Source organism: Scyliorhinus torazame, chromosome 9 (genome assembly GCF_047496885.1).
Source record: "Scyliorhinus torazame isolate Kashiwa2021f chromosome 9, sScyTor2.1, whole genome shotgun sequence".
Classification (NCBI taxonomy): domain Eukaryota; kingdom Metazoa; phylum Chordata; class Chondrichthyes; order Carcharhiniformes; family Scyliorhinidae; genus Scyliorhinus; species Scyliorhinus torazame.
The window spans coordinates 114,656,776-114,675,874 of record NC_092715.1 but is presented as its reverse complement, the minus strand read 5'-3'; positions in this window follow the sequence as shown (position 1 = coordinate 114,675,874).

The window sequence follows — 19,099 nt, the reverse complement described above, 5'->3', positions numbered from 1 at the left end:
TAAAAATGTTTTCCTCAAATCCCCCCTGAACCTCCTGCCCCTCACCTTGAACTTGCGTCCCCTCGTAACTGATTCTTCAACTAAGGGGAACAGCTGCACCCTATCCACCCTGTCCACGCCCCTCATAATCTTGTACACCTCAATCACGCCACCCCTCAGTCTTCTCTGCTGCAGAAAAAACAACCCAAGCCTATCCAACCTCTCTTTATAACTTAAATGTTCCACCCAGACAACATCCTGGTGAATCTCCTCTGCACCCACTCCAGTGCAATCACATCCTTCCTATAATGTGGTGACCAGAATTGCACACAGTACTCTGGCTGTGGCCTCACCAAAGTTCTATACAACTCCAACATGGCCTCCCTGCTTTTGTAATCTATGCCCCGATTGATTAAAGCGAGTGTCCCATATGTCTTTTTTTACCACCCTATTAACCTGCCCTTCTGCCTTCAGAGATCTATGGACAAACACACCAAGGTCCTTTTGTTCTTCGGAACTTCCCAGTGTCAGACCTATCATAGTATACTTCCTTGTCAAATTACTCCTTCCAAAGTGTATCACTTCACAATTTTCAGGGTTAAATTCTATCTGCCACTTATCTGCCCATTTGACCATCCCACCTATATCTATCTGTAACCCAAGACACTCAACCTTTACTGTTAACCACCCGGCCAATCTTTATGTCATCCGCAAACTTACTGATCCTACCCCCCACAAAATCATCTATGTTATTCATACATATGACAAACAATAGGGGGCCCAGCACGAATCCCTGTGGTACATCACTGGATACTGGCTTCCAGAGACTAAAGCAGCCGTCTGTCATCACCCTCTGTTTCCTACTGCTCTGCCAATTATTAATCTACTTTATCAAATCACCCTGTATCCCATGTGGATTTGCCTTCTTAATAAGTCTCCCACATAGGACCTTGTCAAAGGCTTTGCTGAAATCCATGTAAACTACATCAACTGCACTACCCTCATCTATACACTTGGTTACATGCTCAAAAAATTCAATCTAATGTGTTAGGCATGACCTCGTCTCTGACAAAGCCATGCTGACTATCTCTGATCAAACCTTGCCTCTCCAAGTGGAGATAGGTTCCCTCCTTCTTCTTCAGTAGTTTCCCAACTACTGACATGAGACTCTCTGGTCTGTAGTTCCCTGGCTTGTCTCTACGATTTTTCTTAAACAGTGGGACCTCATTAGCTGTTCTCCAGTCCTGTGGCACCTCCCCGGCCAGAGCCTTAGCAATCTCCTCTCTCACCTCCCACAGCAGCCTGGACACAATGCATCGGACCTGGAGATTTGTCCACTTTTAGGCCCACCAATACCTCCAATGTCACGCCCTATGACAACTTGATCAAGTACCTCACAATCTCTCTCCCCGAGTTCCATAACTACCTCCTCATTCTTTTGGGTGAAGATAGATGTGAAATATTCTTTCAACATTCTACCAATGTCCTCTGGCTCCACTGACAGATTTCTCCTTGGTTCCTAAGGGCAGCATGATAGCACAGTGGTTAGCACAGTTGCTTCACAGCTCCAGGGTCCTAGGTTCGATTCCTGGCTTGGGTCTCTGTCTGTGCGGAGTCTGCACGTTCTCCCCGTGTCTGCGTGGGTTTCCTCCGGGTGTTACGGTTTCCTCCCACAGTCCAAAGATATGCAGGTTAGGTGGATTGACCATGCTAAATTGCCCTTAGTGTCCAAAATGGTTAAGTGGGGTTAATGGGTTATGGGGATAGGGTGGAGGCGTGGGCTTCAGTAGGGTGCTCTTTCCAAGGACCGGTGCAGATTTTATGGGCCGAATGGCCTCCTTCTGCACTGTAAATTCGATGATTAATGGGTCCGACCCTTTCACTTCTTATCCTCTTCCCATTGATATACTTATAGAATATCTTGGGATTTTCCCTACTTTTACCAACCAGAGCTTTCTCATATCCCTTCTTTGCTCTCCTAATTGATTTCTTAAGCTCCATCCTGCACTTTCTGTGCTCCACTAATGACTCTGCAGACTTGCTCCCCTTATACTTGTTAAAACCCTCTCTTTTCCTTCTCATCGTATCCTGAATGCATCTGGTCGTCCATGGTTCTCTGGGTTTGTTACACCTTCCTATTACCCTGGCGGGACCATATTGGGCCTGTACCTTCCCCATTTTGCCTTTGAACTCCCCCCACTGCTCTTCTGTAGGTTTCCCCACAAGTAACTCTTTCTAGTTTACCTCAGCCAAAGTCTGCCTTATTTTGTTAAAATCTATTTCAGGTTTGGGAGGCCTGGCCCTCCTGAACCTGCAATATTACCACTGGGCAGCCACGGCTCAGGGAGTGAGGGGATGGGTAAAGGAACCAAATACGGAATGGGTGAGGATGGAGGAGACCTCCTGCACAGGAACGATCCTCCGGGCCCTCGCCACAGCAGCACTCCCATCCCCGCCAGCAAAACACTCAACAAACCCAGCGGTGGTAGCAACCGTGAGAACCTGGAGCCAGGTGAGGCAGCACTTCGGTCTGACTGAGGTGTCACCATGGCCCCCATCTGCGGCAACCATAGGTTTCCACCAGCCATGCTTGACGCCACCTTTAAGAGGTGTGACAGGACGGGGGGGACACTGACGGTTAGGGACTTTTACATGGGGACAGACTAGCGACCCTAGAGGAACTGATGGAGAGACTGGAACTACCAAACAAACTGGAACCCAGACATCTGCAAGTCTAAAACTTTCCCCGTAAGGAGACAATTACGTACCCAAGGGCCCAAAGATACGCAATGTTGGAGGAGTTACTGGACGCAGACAGTCTGGGAAAGGGGAACTGCGGGGACATTTACTGACAAGTTTTAGAAAGGGCACGCTCCCCACTGGATGAAACCAGGGAAAAATGGGAGGAAGAGCTAGGGACGGAAATAAGGTGGGTACTCTGGAGAGAAGCACTGAACAGGGTCAACTCCACCTCCTCCTCTGCAAGGCTAAACCTCATAATAATAATATTTATTATTGTCACAAGTAGGTTTGCACTAACACTATAATGAAGCTATTGTGAAAAGCCCCTAGTCGCCATATTCCGGCGCCTGTTCGGGTACACTGAGGAATAATTCAGAATGTCTAATTCACCTAACAAGCACATCTTTCAGGACTTGTGGGAGGAAACCGGAGCACCCAGAGGAAACACACGCAGCCACAGGGAGAACGTGCAGGCTCTGCACAGACAGTGACCCAAGCCGGGAAATGAACATGGGACCCTGGTGCTGTGAAGCAACAGTGCTAACCACTGTGCTCTTGGGCCACCCCATGCAGCTAAAAGTGGTGCACCGAGAACACCTGACAAGAAGCCGAATGAACAGGTTCTTCCCGGAGGTGAAGGATAAACATGAACTGTGCCAGGGAGGCCCGGCCAAACACGCCCACATGTTCTGGACCTGTCCCAGACTTGTCCAGTTTTGGACAGCCATCTTCGAGGCAATGTCCAAAGTGGTGGGGGTGAGGGTGGAGCCGTGCCTGAGAGTGACAGTATTTGGGATATCGGACCAGCCCAAACTACCTATGGGGAAGGGAGCTGATGCCCTTGCCTTTACTCCCCTAATTGCCCGCCAGTGAATCCTGCTCAGTTGGCGGTCAGCAGCTCAGCAGCTCAGCAGCACCACCCACAGCTGCAGACTAGCTGGCAGACCTATCGGAATTTCTCCACCTGGAGAAGATTAAGTTCACCATCCGGGGGTCTGAAAATGGCTTACACAGAGCGTGGGCGCCATTCACCAACCTGTTCCAAGATCTGTTCAAAATGAACAATTGACAGAGTGAGGGTGGGGTGGGGGGGAGCCACTGGAATCACAGAGGGCACCAGAAATGGGGGGGGGGGGGAATGGTGTCCGGCGGAGGAGGGACCAGAGGAAACAATAAGGTGGAGGCCAGAAAGTGCCTGACGCAGGGACCAGAGGGGCCAACACAAGGCCACACAAAAGAGAACTCTCAAAAGTGGGCTGACAACAGGGTGGGACAAGGAGAAAAGAAGGGAGGGGAGGCCAAGCGATAGGGAGTGGTAAGGGAAAAGGAGGGTATTGCCCAAAGATAAACACTGAACAACCACCCACGGTGAAGTAAAGGGCCAAGTATAAGACACTGAAACAGCGAAAGAAGGAAGGTGGGGTGATACCGAAATGCAATAACATGTAAACTGTAACCGTCTCATCTATCTTTAACAAATAAACAGTGTAAAAATATAAAACATAAATAAAAATATTTGTTTAAAATGTAAGTCCCACGTGGGGTATGACATTCCTCCCCCCCCCCCCAAGTCCAAATATGCCCTCGACAACCGATGAGGAGGAAGGAGGAGCAGGTGGAGGACGTTGGAACCTCTTTGGCTCCAGTGAAACGTTGAACCCCCAAAGCGCCGGATCAGGCCGAGTATACCTCAAAGGGGAACATTGACTGCGGCAGGAACCTCGTGGGAGACGATCAGCAGGAGGCGGTTGAACTACTGAATCTGCATCCGAGACCTCAGACGTCTGCGGCTCCATGTCTGAATCCAAAGATACAATGTTGGGCATGTCGGCATCAACGCAGACTGGAGGGTTAGTTCAGCAATGGAGTTGGAGAATCCAAGTCAGGGGGCTGGATTCTTTGCCGTCGGGATGCTCCATTTTGCTGGAAGCCCGGGGGTTTCCCGACGGCGTGGGGCTGCCCCACAATGGGAAACCCCATTGACCTGCAGGCGAAATGGAGCATCCCGCTGGCGTGCTGAACCAGAAATCTGGCGTGGCGGGACGGAGAATCCAGTCCAGGATTCTTCCGAGGAAACTCACGAAGGTCCAATCTCCGCGAGCAAATATGATCAAAATGTCATCTCAGGGCACCACAGTGACGCAGTGGTTAGCACTGCCGCCTCACGGTGCCGAGGTCCCAGGTTCGATCCCTGCTCTGGGTCACTGTCCGTGTGGAGTTTACACATTCTCCCTCTGTCTGCGTGGGTTTCACCCCCACAACCCAAAGATGTGCAGGATAGGTGGATTGGCCATGTTAAATTGCCCCTTAATTGGAAAAAAAATTTAAAATGTCATCTCATCAGTTGTCCCTGGACCCGAACTTGGTTAGAGATTGGTCCGGCTTGACGGACGACAATCCCAGAGAGCCAGGTGATAATTATAATCTTTATTGTCACAAGTAGGCTTACATTAACACTGCAATGAAGTTACTGTGAAAAGCCCACAGTTGCTACATTCCGGCGCCTGTTCAGGTACACACAGGGAGAATTCAGAATGTCCAATTCACCTAACAGCACGTCTTTCTGGACTTGTGGGAGGAAACTGGAACACCCGGAGGAAACCCACGCAGACACAAGGATAACATGCAGCATCAGCGCAGACAGGGACCCAACTCAGGAATCGAACCTGGGGCCCTGGAGCTGTGAAGCAACAGTGCTTGGTGAAGTTATGAATGAACAACGTGTCATCAGGTGTGAAGTGTCAAAGAGGTCGACACTGAACCAGGCAACGCCCTTGCAACTCCAGGTTGCAGCGCATCTTCGCCCCGATGTCTTGGAGAAGCAAACTAAGTCGGGTGCAAAGCCGAATACCCATGAGCATATCAGCGGGGGCCACCCCAGTTACTGTGTGCGTCGTGGTCCTGTACGAGAACAAAAAAACGTGCCAACCTGGTGTCCATGGAGCATGAAGTCTGCTTCTTTAGTCCCTAATTAACCGTCTGCATGGCCCTCTCTGCCAAGCCATTTGATGTCAGATGGTATCCGGCAGTGGGGGCATAATAATAATAATAATAATATGCTGTAAAGTTATACTTGTGGGTGAAGAAGTAGTGTAATATTGGGCTGGATCCTTCCGCACCGCCCACCGCAAGAACGCCACGGGTGAGAGGTGGACAATAAAGAACTCCATTGATCTCAGGTGGGATTGTCCGGTCGCCGGGCGAACGTGGCCGGCAAATCCTGCCCTAGTTCTTTTTTCTTGTTTAATAAATGTTTTATTCTGTTGTTAAAAGTTAATCAGCAGACACCGGTGAATCTGGTCAGTAGCCACACTCCACATTTCTAAACAATAAAAAAAGCTAAGGGGTGGGATTCTCCGTCCTGCCAGCCCCTGGCACCGGGTGGATTCTCAGTTCCCGCAGCCGGCCAATGGGGTTTCCCATTGTGGCCGCCCCCACGCCATCGGGAAATCTACGGCCGTGGGTGTGAAGCCGGCGAAGCAGAGGATCTCGCCGGCGGAGATTCCCGCAGGGAATCTGTCAAACCAGATTCCATGTTGGAATCTAACTTGTGCAATACTAACATCAGTTGAAATCATAACACACCACATATTGAGTGGCCTTTGGGTGTATTGGCAGTGATCTGGGAGCCGCCCATGTTGCAGGTTTCATAGACGAGCATGTACCCTTTCAAAAAAATAACAAAGGCAGCACTTTTATTTTTCTAAGTATCCCATAAAATGAGCCACTGTAGCTCTTAACTAATGATTGTTCACAGTAAAGAGACACAAAAAGCCATGTCTCCACTCAGTTCGGAGTTCAAACCATTGCTTTAGTAGGTTTCATTCAATATATAGGTTTCTCTATCAAACACCATAGGGGTTCAGCAAGACAGCAACCATGGCAATGTTTTCTCACTTAAGTGATAAGATTTAATACTAATAATGATGCCATCTTTGTAATGGAGAATTGAGGCCACTGCCTGTCTTCAATTCTCCAGAACTGTACAGATGTTCATCCATAATAACTTAAATAATCACAGTTTGTAGCATTACCCATTTGAGTGTCTACATGTTACACTCATGATATTAATGCATTTATTACCTGCCTAGCATTTGGAACACATTGCCAGAATCTCTGTTTTTATTGATTCAAATGGTTTCTGGTACAAATGGACCTCGCCTACTCTCTAATCATGTTTATCAAAAAAAGAAAAACTTCTTTAGATATGCAGTTCATCCAATTTTAACAGTGGTAAAATGGTTTTAAAACTTGGAAGAATTGCTAATCCCAGTTGAAGGAGAGGGATATCTTGCAAAGGTAATGCTGCCTCTTGTAGAATCAGACTGTGTGTATTGATTCTCACCCAATTTGATGAAGTATAACTATTCAAATATTATCATTTCAAATGTAATGGGTTCAACAGCTACAACTCAAAGATAGGGCTTGCTTGCTTTTATTAATTTGTCAATGAAAATGTAAATTATGTTTCAGGTCACAGAACTTTTACTCTTCTCCTCCTGTACTTCAGAGTACATTCCAATAGCTCCTACTATTCTACAAGTCATCAGGTTCTCAATGTTAAATTCAAGATGTCTGCCATGCAAGAATAATTAATGTAAACTCAGTAATTTTCATGACTTAAATAAATATGGGGTTGGATTCTCCAGTCCCCCAGCCGAGTGCTTCTTGGAGGTGCGCCGTTCGCTGGTGGCAGGATGCTATACTCTCGTCAGTTGTCAATCAGATTTCCCATTGAAGCCAACCTACGCACCATGAAACCCATGGGCGGGGGTGCACTACTGGTGGTGAAAGTGAATCGTAATGGCTAGAGAATTCCGGTCATTAGTACATATTATTAAAAAGCACGAGAGTGATTTGTATTAAAATGCCCCATTTTGCCTATGTTTTCAAAACTCCTAGTCATTCTTCATAAGGAAGGCAAATATTTGTTTTTCTTCTCTTTTTATATGATACAGTACTTTGGGTGCCTGCTGAGCACCCTACCCAAATAATTATTATTCCTATTAGAAGTCTGACTGAGTATTGACCTGTTTTATTGACTTTGCGGAATCCCACTGTTATAACCCCAGTGGACATCCTGGGACCAGGACCATAGCATTTCCCATGACCTCCCCAGAATATGAAACGTCCCTTTAAGAGAGCGGGTCTTCCCCTTAACAGGGAGAGCCCAACGCATGTAAAAACCCCAGCCTGGGTGCAAGCCGGGGAAGGAGACCCTTAGGGGCATGGAGGAGTTTGGATTTGTATCGTAATAAACCTTGTTCATTAATTTCTACCTTTCGTCTATACGTCCTGCTTACTGCGGATTGAACACAACCCACCATTTAACCGCACACACTTTCCAGCATAGAGGTTTGCCATATTTTCTTCATTTGAGTGACTACACAGTGGGCCAACAGTAAAGTCTCTTGTGTGCATGATTTTCTCTTGAACATGGAGACATAGGGTGGAATTTTACAGTCCCCCGATGGTGGGTTTTATGGCCTGCAGACAGCAACAATTAATACTTAAAGCACACACCATAAGTATCCAACAGGTTATAGGTCTTCCATGCTTTTTAATAAAACATGTCTTTAAATGTCAGACAGCAAGGTCTTTGCTTTTGCTGCCTGATGCATTTTGGCATTCTGTTGCAAATGATGACAAATAGAAAATAGCAAGTTCCTAATCAGCATTGGTATTTATCCATAATGTTTGAACTCAAACCAAAAACTAGAAATCTTTGGATCCTCACTGTCGTCAGGTGATGTCCCGGAGGACTGGATAATAGCCAATGTTGTTCCATTGTTTAAGAAGGGTAGAGGGATAATCCAGGGAACTACAGGCTGGTGAGCCTTACGTCAGTGGTAGGGAAATTACTGGAGAGAATTCTTTGATACAGGATCTACTCCCATTTGGAAGCAAGTGGTTGTATTAGCAAGAGGAAGCATGGTTTTGTGAAGGGGAGGTCGTGTCTCACTAACTTGATAGAGTTTTTCGAGGAGATCACAAAGATGATTGATGCAGAGGATGTTGTCTATATGGACTTCAGTAAGACCTTTGACAAGGTCCCTCATGGCAGACTGGTACAAAAGGTGAAGTCACACGGGATCAGAGACGAGCTGGCTAGATGGATACAGAACTGGCTAGGTCATAGAAGGCAGAGAGTAGCAATAGAAGGGTGCTTTTCTGATTGGAGAGCTGTGACTAGTGGTGTTCCGCAGAGATCAGTGCTGGGACCTTTGCTGTTCATAGTATATATAAATGATTTGGAGGAAAATGTAACTGGTCAGATTAATAAGTTTGCAGACGACACAAAGGTTGGTGGAATTGCGGATAGCGATGAGGACTGTCAGAGGATACAGCAGGATTTAGATCGTTTGGAGACTTGGGCGGCGAGATGGCAAATGGAGTTTAATCCGGACAAATGTGAGGTAATGCATTTTTGGAGGTCTAATACAGGTAAGGAATATACAGTGAATGGTAGAACGCTCAAGAGTATTGACAGTCAGAGAGATCTTGGTGTACAGGTCCACAGGTCACTGAAAGGGACAACACAGGTGGAGAAGGAGTCAAGAAGGCATATGGCATACTTGCCTTCATTGACCGGGGCATTGAGTATAAAAATTGGCAAGACATGTTGCAGCTGTATAGAACCTTAGTTAGGCCACACTTGGAGTATAGTGTTCAATTCTGGTCGCCACACTACCAGAAGGATGTGGAGGCTTTAGAGAGGGTGCAGAAGAGATCTACCAGGATGTTGCCTGATATGGAGGGCATTAGCTATGAGGAGAGGTTGAATAAACTTGGTTTGTTCTCACTGGAACGAAGGAGGTTGAGGGGCAACCTGATAGAGGTCTACAAATTTATGAGGGGCATAGACAGAGTGGATATTCAGAGGCTTTTCCCCAGGGTAGAGGGGTCAATTACTAGGGGGCATAGGTTTAAGGTGCGAGGGGCAAGGTTTAGAGGAGATGTACGAGGTAAGTTTTTTACCCAGAGGGTAGTTGGTGCCTGGGACTCGCTGCCTGAGGAGGTGGTGGAAGCAGGGACGATAGTGACGTTTAAGGGGCATCTTGACAAATTCATGAATAGGATGGGAATAGAGGGATATGGACCCCAGAAGTGTAGAAGATTTTAGTTTAGACGGGCAGCATGGTTGGCGCAGACTTGGAGGGCCGAAGGGCCTGTTCCTGTGCTGTACTCTTCTTTGTTCTTTGTTCTTTGTAGAGCTTGCCAGAATAATTAACAGGATAAAACCAGACTGCTGGCACAGTTCTGGAGGGAGATAATGCCACATTTGCCATTAACCATCAAATCAAAATTCCTGTCAAGTATTGTATTGAATCTCCATAGATCAGATCCTAATCCTTAGCAGTATTGTCGCTGAAAAACTATTGAGCTATTTTTAAATTGGGCAGAATTTTACAGTCCTCTACCAGTGGGTTTGAAGGTTAGCGAGCCTTGTAAATGCAACTGATGGCCTGCTCATTGCCCATCTACCCACCTGTCTTCCGCATTAACATAACTTAAGCGCCTCATCCCATCCTGTGGTTGAGGGAAACCCACACCAAATGGGTAGCCCAACAGCTTTTACTGGACATGCTGGGGGCGTTTGCTGCTGAGACCATCAGAGGCACCACCTTCCCACAAGGTCGTACCCTATCTTTAACCCTTTACCCCTCCACCCCCTCCACCCTTGTTCCTCACCACACTCTTTTAAACTTGGCTCCCAGCCCCTTCAGGCAATAGACCTGACGTCCAGCCTTCTTTGCTCCTCTTCGTTGGGGACTAGCTGTAGTCCCAGCAGTTGTCATTGCTTGAACCTGGTACTATTGGGACCACCTGCTGGCCAATCCGATTGGCCTGCAGTTCTCTAAGGTGGGATTTCCTCCCCAGATGGCATTGACCGTTTCACCTTTTGTCAATTAACGCTCTGCTGAAACCCTTGTCAATTATATGCACCAACGGTCTGTGATCCGTCTCAACAGTGAAAGTGGGAAGTCAATAGACATAATCATGGAACTTCAATATTCCTGTAAATAGTCCCAGACATTCTTTCTCGATTTGGGCATATCGACATTCTGTCGGTGTCATCGCTCTGGATAAATACACAACAGGAACCCAAGAAGAGCTGTTATCTCTCTGCAAGAGTACTGCTCCTATCCCATCCTGACTTGCATCAGTGGATATTTTTGGCTCCCTGGTAGGATCAAGAGAGGCTATTACAGGTGCAGTTATTTGTTGAACTTCTAAATCTTGCCACTCTTTCTGATGGTCTTCTGTCCACTCGAAAGGGGTAGACTTCTTGATTAAGTGCCTTAGAGCTGTTGTCCTCGTTGACAAATTGGAGATGAATATGTTCAAAGAAGTTGACAAAGCTTAGAAATCTTAGTACTGTTTTTTTAATCTACCGGTACTTTCATGCCTTAAATGGCTGAAATTTTCTCATCATCGCGTTGCACACCACGGCCAAAATTCTCCCCCAACGGCGGGATGTCCGCCGACTGGCGCCAATCAGACGGGCATCGCGCCGGCCCAAAGGTGCGGAATGCTCCGCATCTTTGCCGGCCTAGCCCCAACATTGAGGGGCTGGGCCGACGCCGGAGGGATTTCCGCCCCGCCAGCTGGCGGAAATGGCGTTTGTTTCCCCGCCAGCTGGCGCGGAAATGCGGCGCATGCGCGGGAGCGTCAGCGGCCGCTGACAGTTTCCCGGCGCATGCGCGGGAGCGTCAGCGGCCGCTGAAAGTTTCCCGCGCATGCGCAGTGGGGAGAGTCTCTTCCGCCTCCGCCATGGTGGAGGCTGTAGCGGAGGCGGAAGGGAAAGAGTGCCCCCACGGCACAGGCTCGCCCGCGGATCGGTGGGCCCCGATCGCCCTGCGCCCCCCCCAGGACCCCGGAGCCCGCCCACGCCGCCTGGTCCCGCCGGTAAATACCAGGTTTGATTTACGCCGGCGGGACAGGCAATTTCTGGGCGGGACTTCGGCCCATCCGGGCCGGAGAATCCAGCGGGGGGTCCCGCCAACCGGCGCGGCCCGATTCCCGGCCCCGCCCAATCTCCGGTACCGGAGACTTCGGCGGGGGCGGGATTCACGGCGGCCAACGGCCATTCTCCGACCCGGCGGGGGGTCGGAGAATGACGCCCCACGTTCAGATATTTGGGCGGGATTCTCCAACCCCCCGCCAGGCCGGAGAATCGGCGGGGGCGGCGTGAATCCCACCCCGCCGCTCCGCCGGCGGCTGCTGAATTCTCCAGCGCCGTTTTTTTGGGACGGGTGCGGGGATCATGCCGCGCCGGTCGGGGGCCGTTGGCAGCGGTCCCCCCCCCCGGCAATTCTCTGGGCCCTGATGGGCTGAGTGGCCACCCGTTTTCGGCCAGTCCTGTTGGCGTGAAATGGACATGGTCCATCACGGCGGGACCTGGCTAGAAGGCCGTCTACCGGAGTCCTTGGGGAGGAACCGGCCCGGGGGGGTGGGGGGGGGGGGGCCACGGTGGCCTGGCCCACGATCGGGGCCCACCGATCTTCAGGCGGGCCTGTGCCATGGGGGCACTCTTTCCCTCCGCTCCGGCCTCTGTAAGGCTCCGCCATGGCCGGCGCGGAGAAGAAACCCCCTGCCCATGCGCAAGAACACGCTGGCGGTTCTACGCATGCGCCAGAACACACCGGCGGTTCTGCGCATGCGCGGGACCACGGCAGTCCTTTGGAGCCGGATGGCGCGGCGTCAACCCCTCTGGCACCGGCCTAGCCCCCGAACGTGCGGAGGATTCTGCAACTTCCGGACGGCCCGACAGAGTGGTTCACGCCGCTCTTGGCACCGGCGTCGGGCCATCCAGCCAGTTTCGGGAAAATCCCGCCCGTTGAGGGCGATTCGCCGAGACCCGCACCAGGCCAGACAATCGTCACAACCGCGCCACGATGCCCCAACGCCCGCGCGCGATTCTCCGAGGTGCAGTGAATCGGCGCCATTTGTGCCAGAGCGTTTGGCGCACCACTGGCCACGGGCCGCTGGAATCGGCGGGGCCACTGATTCTCCGGCCCGGACGGGCCAAGCGGCCACGCTACGACAGAGTCCCGCCGGCGCCGTTCACCCCTGGTCGCTGCCAGCGGGAACTCTGCACGACCGGTCGGGGAGGGAGGCGGCCTGCGGGGGGGGCTCCGTCACCGGGGGGGGGCCTCCGATGGGGTCTGGCCCACGATCGGGGCACACCAATTGGCGGGCCAGCCTCTCACCCCCCCCCCCGGCCTACTTTCTTGCGCGGCCGGCCCCTGAACATCGACGCCATGTTGAGTCGGGGCCGGTGTGTTAAAGAAGTCCCCCGCGCATGCGCAGGTTGGCACGGCCCAGCGCCGTGCTGACCCCCTCTGGGGGCCAGAATCGGTCGTACCCAGGCCCGGTTCACACCTTCGGGCCCGGTTTACGACGGCGCGAACACTTGGGCTCAATATTGGAGAATCGCCCCCCTTGTCTCCCAAAACCTTGAGTTCCAAAAGTGTATTTGGATTGGTTTAATTTCAGGCCATCTTTGTTTATGCGCTGAAACATTTGTTTTAGTCGCTCAATATGCTCTTCTTTTGTCGATGACCAGATTATGATGTCATCTACGTATACCCTCACACCTTCAACCCTTCCATCATTTGTTCCATGATTCTGTGGAATATTTCAGATGCAGATATTATTCCGAAAGGCATACGATTGAACCAAAATCTTCCAAAGGGTGTATTAAATGTGCAGACTTATCTGCTTGAGTCATTGAATTGCATTTGTCAGAAACCTTGCGATGCATCTACTTTTGTGAAAATGCACGCATTTTCCATCTCGCTGGTGATCTCTCTTTTCGGAATGGGATAGTGTTCCCTCCTGATGTTTTTATTGAGGTTCTTGTGATCAATACAGATGCGTAGATCACCTGACTGTTTCTTTTCGGAAACCATTGAACTAACTCAGTCAGTCGGTTTAGTGACTCTTGAGATTATCCCTTGGTTTTGAAGTCGCTCTAATTCTTGCTTCAATCTTTCTCTTAATGGAGCAGGAATTCTCCTAGGAGGATGTACCACAGGTTTGGCATTGGTCCTTAACAAGATTTTATACTTGAATGGCAGTGTACCCATACCTTTAAAAACATCTGGATATTGATTTAAAATGCTCTGGATATCATCTTTCAGTATGTGTTGAGACAAAGTTGCAGTATAAATTTGCTGTATTAGGTGTAACTCCTTGCAAGCTTGTGCACCTAAGAGTGATGATTTATCTGTCTTGACAATCTCAAATCTTAGTGTTGTTCCTATTTTCTTATTGGGGACTTTTAAATGGCATGACCCAATCACTGAAATTATATTTTTGTTGTAGTCCTTCAGCCTACAGGCTGCTGGAAGTATCTTAGGTGCGTGTTTAAGCTTGTTGAGATCCAGCTTTGAGAGCAAGTTAGCTGAAGCGCCAGTATCCAATTTAAATTGAATTGGACAGCTATTAACTTTTACAACTGTATTCCATTCATTGTCAGAATTTACAGAATTAATTTGTTGAGCACTTTTTGTTACTTCATTGGATTCTTCACATTTCTCTGTTATCCCAACAAAGAACGTGTTTTCCAGTGACTAGGTATCTGTATCAGATGAAAAATTCTCTTCTTCTTCTGTTTCTTTGGATTCCATACTACGAACATTAATCTGTCTAGAAGCCAGTTTAGCAAATTTAAACACGAGTGATCATCTGCACTGAGCAGCAAAATGGTTTAATTTGCCACATTGTGAGCATTGATTTTCTTTGGCAGGGCATTTTTTTGGGAAGTGGGAGGTTCCACACCTTGAACACGTCATTATGGCGACGTTATTACGCACGACACTTCTTTGCGCATGCGCAGATCGGTTCTCGTCTGTCTTGCATTTTTTTCACAAAGCGTGCCTGCGCAGGGTTACAGTGCGCGCGCACAAGATATCTTCTGTCCGAAACTTGCATCTTCTTCAACTGCGACACCGTTTTTACACACTCAACCTCATGGTGGATTTTCACGCCCTTTTCACGGATGAAATACTCTTGGCACTGATTCTTACATTGTTGACGAGCAAGGCATTTTTTGATCGCTAATTCTAACGTTAAATCCTTTTGTCTCAGTAATCTTTCTCTGAGTTGCTTATCATTGATATCAAACACTATTTGGTCCCGGATTAAAGAATCATGCAGTGCTGAAAAGTTACAGGATTGTGCTAGCAGTCTTAGATCTGTTACAAAGCTGTGAAACGATCCCCCCTTGTTTTGCAATCTTTTATGAAAAATGAAGCGTTCAAAAGTCTCATTAGTCTGGATCTTACAGTCGTCGTCGAATTTGTTAAGAATATCATCAAACTTAGCTTTGTCCTGACCAGCAAAATATTGAAAACTGGTGTAAATTTCTATTGCTTGTTGACCAGCCGTAGTTAAAAGCAATGCAATTTTGCGAGCATCGGTTGCATTAGTTGAATCAGATGCTTCCAGATAAATTTGAAATTGCTGTTTAAACAGCTTCCAGTTTGCATTCAAATTACCAGTTATCCTTAGGTGTCGAGGAGCCTGAGCTTTGTCCATCGAGTCGTTTGTCTTCAAAGGTTTTGTTTGCTGTGATGCTTCACGAGTGGAATAGCTGCTAAACTGTTCTTCTGTTTCTGATCTTACTATATTACTCTAGCTAGTTTACTGATGCCAAATCCTGGTACCATGTTATATTACTTGCTTGTAATATGTCGTTATTCGTTGCTTTACACTTCCAGAGATGGTCTGATGGTTAGCTTCTAAAGAAACTACCAATCTTCAACTTAAAGCAAATAGGTTTAATGAATAAAGAATTGAATAATGTTGAGTTTGTTCACTCTTACAGAACTATAACTGGTGATAAAATAATTCAGAATAAAGTATTAACTATATTTAACTGCACGTGCTAACTATGCTATTATCTATCTCTCCAACACACTGCTGTCTAGTCACTCCTGGTTCGAAGAGAGTTCACATATTTATACATGAATCTAGTGCTGCCATCTAGTGGTTGTCTTACACTATGATGTAGTCATTAACCCTTTATATATCTCTTCTATGTATACATATCACTACAGCAGGTAGATCAATAGGAAACAACAATTTTGCCTCTGAGTCAGAAGATTGTGGGTTCAAGTTCAAAATCAATGCTGACACTCCTGTGTAGTACTGAGGGAGTGTTTCACGTGAGATGATAAACTGAGGCCCGAACAGCCTCAGGTAAATTCAAACAGTCCCATATGGCACTATTACAAAGTAGAGTTGAAATTCTTTTTGTGTCCTGGCCAATACTGTTCCCTCAATCAGTGTCACTAAAACTGATTACTTGGTCATTATCATGTTGCAGTTTGTCGGAGCTTGTTTGTAGAAACTGCTGCTGCATTTCCTCGATTACAACAGTGACAATGCTTTACTTGTTTGACTGAATCGTGCTTTGGGGCATTCTGTGATCTTGAAAGATGCTTTATAAATGCAATTTTTTTTTTAGCTCCAGCTCTTACTGGCAGTGTTCTTCAAGGGATGCTGCACTGAATCACAGGAGGTTCCTGCTCACTGACAGCACTGCAATTCTACACAAGGCAACTGGAACACAAGGGCAGAGAGAGGGGGAATCAGTGGTCCTTTGATGCAGTTTCGAATATTTCCTCTTTAATATGGGGACCCACAGAGCCACTTGGGTACAGTCGATGGCACCCTGCACCATCAGAATTGCCGCTATCCTCTCACAAAGCTAAGATTCAGAGGATCCTGACAGTGCAGAAGGAGGCCATTCAGACCAGCGTGTGTCACCAGGATGCACATCAGAGGTGGAGGCAGCCTGTAGCCTACCACGTCCCGTGGCATTCGATGTCCCTGGCGGGCATCCTTTAAAAGCCCTGGAACCGGAAGACTCCGGCCCACATGGCGGCGGCACATGCCCCACTGTGCCACCCTGTTCCGGGTGCTGACTCGGAGATGCACCATTGTCAGTGGTGGTGGGTCTCAGGGGAGTTGGTGGCCTCTGCCGCCGCTCTGTAGAGTGACTCTGGGTTGGCACCCAGCACCCTTTCCTCCCAGTTGGTGCCCATAGGACCCTGGGGTTCACCTCTAGACAGAGGGGGAACCAAGTCTAGCCCCGGCTTCCCCTGCGTCATCTGGCTATGCCAGTCCTGGCAGCTCCTCAATGTCTGCAGCATGGTGCCCACCTGAGACTGGAGCACCACCCCCAGTGACCGGGGCATGCTCTAGAGGAACTCAGCAATGCTCAATTGAGATTGGGACATGCTCCGCTGCACCTCAACAAGGTCCATCTGGGACTGGCACACCTCCCCAGCGATTGGGACATGCTGTTCAGGCGCTCAGCCATGGCCGTCACTGACTGAGCCACGCCTTGGACACCACCACTCATACTGCTGACATCGTGCACCATGCTCTCCACTGTGGTCATAGCACTATTGGCCTTGCTGGCACGCAATGCCGGTGCTATCTCAAGAAACAAAGAACAATACAGCACAGGAACAGGCCCTTTGGCCCTCCAAGCCTGTACTGGTCATAATACCACCCTTGGCCACAACACTCAGCGCTTCCTAGTGCTGGCTCCCTCTATACCCATTGCTAGAAGTGAAAATATTCACACGTAGGCCTTTTTGAGTGAGTAAAGAAGCAGTTTATTATATCAGATCTGGGAGAAAGATTTGGAAACTACACAGCCTCGCAATACTCTTTCTCACTTGAGCTAAGGTTCGCATTGGGTTAATATACAGATTCAAGGGGCGGAATTAGTTGCATTCGCATTTACATACAATCAATCAACTATATTCGCGTCACAATTCATTACATGCAGTCAATCAATTTTCTTAGCATCCCAGTTATCACATATACGGTTAAAGTGGGTGTTGTCTTACCTGCCCCTAACTTCATGCAAAAGCCACTCAAGATTAACATAAGGATATGTCCTGTCGCCAGCTGGGGACCTTGAGCTTATTAAGGATACATTGCATTCCTTGTTCTGTGAAGTTGCTATCAGCGGCTGTTAAAATACTCCCTATACATACCCACGCCTGGTTCTCAGGGGTAGTTTACACAGTTTGTAACTTATTGTTCAGGAATGTGGCTAGTTCAGCCATTTTGTGACTTTTTTGATATTAACAAACATTGTGTATACACTATCTATTTCTACAAATTGCCTCTTCTAAACAGGCATCTAAGTACCTTTTGTCTCAGCAGAACTATTCAAAAGTAATATAGGAGCAAAAATGTAGTTACAGAGCCACCTATAATTTATATCATAGTCCAGTATCAGAAAATGTCCCCAAACAATTCCTCCTTTTGGTCCTGGAAGAAGTTTACTGAATCCCAGATGACCACAATGATTCGATATGAGGGCTGCAGGGTGCGTTTTAATACGGCCTTTGGGGCATGTTCCGTATGTACACCGTGCATGTGATTCAAAGATCATCCCTCAAACGAACCCATGTTTGTCACATTTAATGCCTTGATATCAATCATTCCTGCCTCCCTGACTAACTCTGTTGTCTGTCATTAAATATTATTCATAGCAGTTTTCAAGTAAGCTCATCCAACAGTCCCACACTCTCTGCCACCAACTTTCACTCTGAAGTAGTTCCTCTGTGTGCTTTTTTAAAAAAGCATGGATTTTTCATTAACTGGTGGTAAAGCTTAACTGATTGACCGATCTTGAGTCTTCGTTCCCTCAGAGTTTCTGCAAGATGTGGGACCATCTCTGGTTTTTTATAATCCTAACTCAAATGATCCTTGCTAGGCCCATAGTGGTGGGCCTAAGGGGTACAAACGTTATAGCGATAGGAGGTTACGGTGGCGGAAACGCAGTATTTCCTTTTCCTCCGTAAACTTAAAATGCATGGGGGCAGGTGTAATCTCCAGGACACAACCATGAGTTCTGATTAACCCACATTCGTCCAACTCTCCCTGTCCCACCAGGTGGGGGCACGCAGTAATGTCCCCTTTCTGTTTACACCCCGTGAGGGAGATCCCATATATTATTCCTGCGTATAGCAGAGGTCTGGGTGAGATAGTACCTGATGTTAGCCCGTACAATTCCAATGTTCTCCAGTTGGTTGTGAGGGAATGGCCCTGAGTCCGGTGTGATGATAGGGATCATCAGGACCATCTCTACCCGTGTTATTTCGCCCAGCAGTTGGGGATCGTCGACTATACTCTTGTCGCTTGAGAGTACATTTGTCCAGCATCCATTGTCATTTGGTTAGCTTAGCCAGTTGCGGGCTGTCTTTTCAATCAGGCACCTCCCCCCTTTAGATCAGATCAAGGTTGGGGCTTAGCTGCCCCTGTCAGAGCCTTCCGGCTTTCTCCGTTTCTTGGTCGATGAGTTTGTTGATTATTGTCGAGTGTCTTAGTGTGTGTCCCTAAC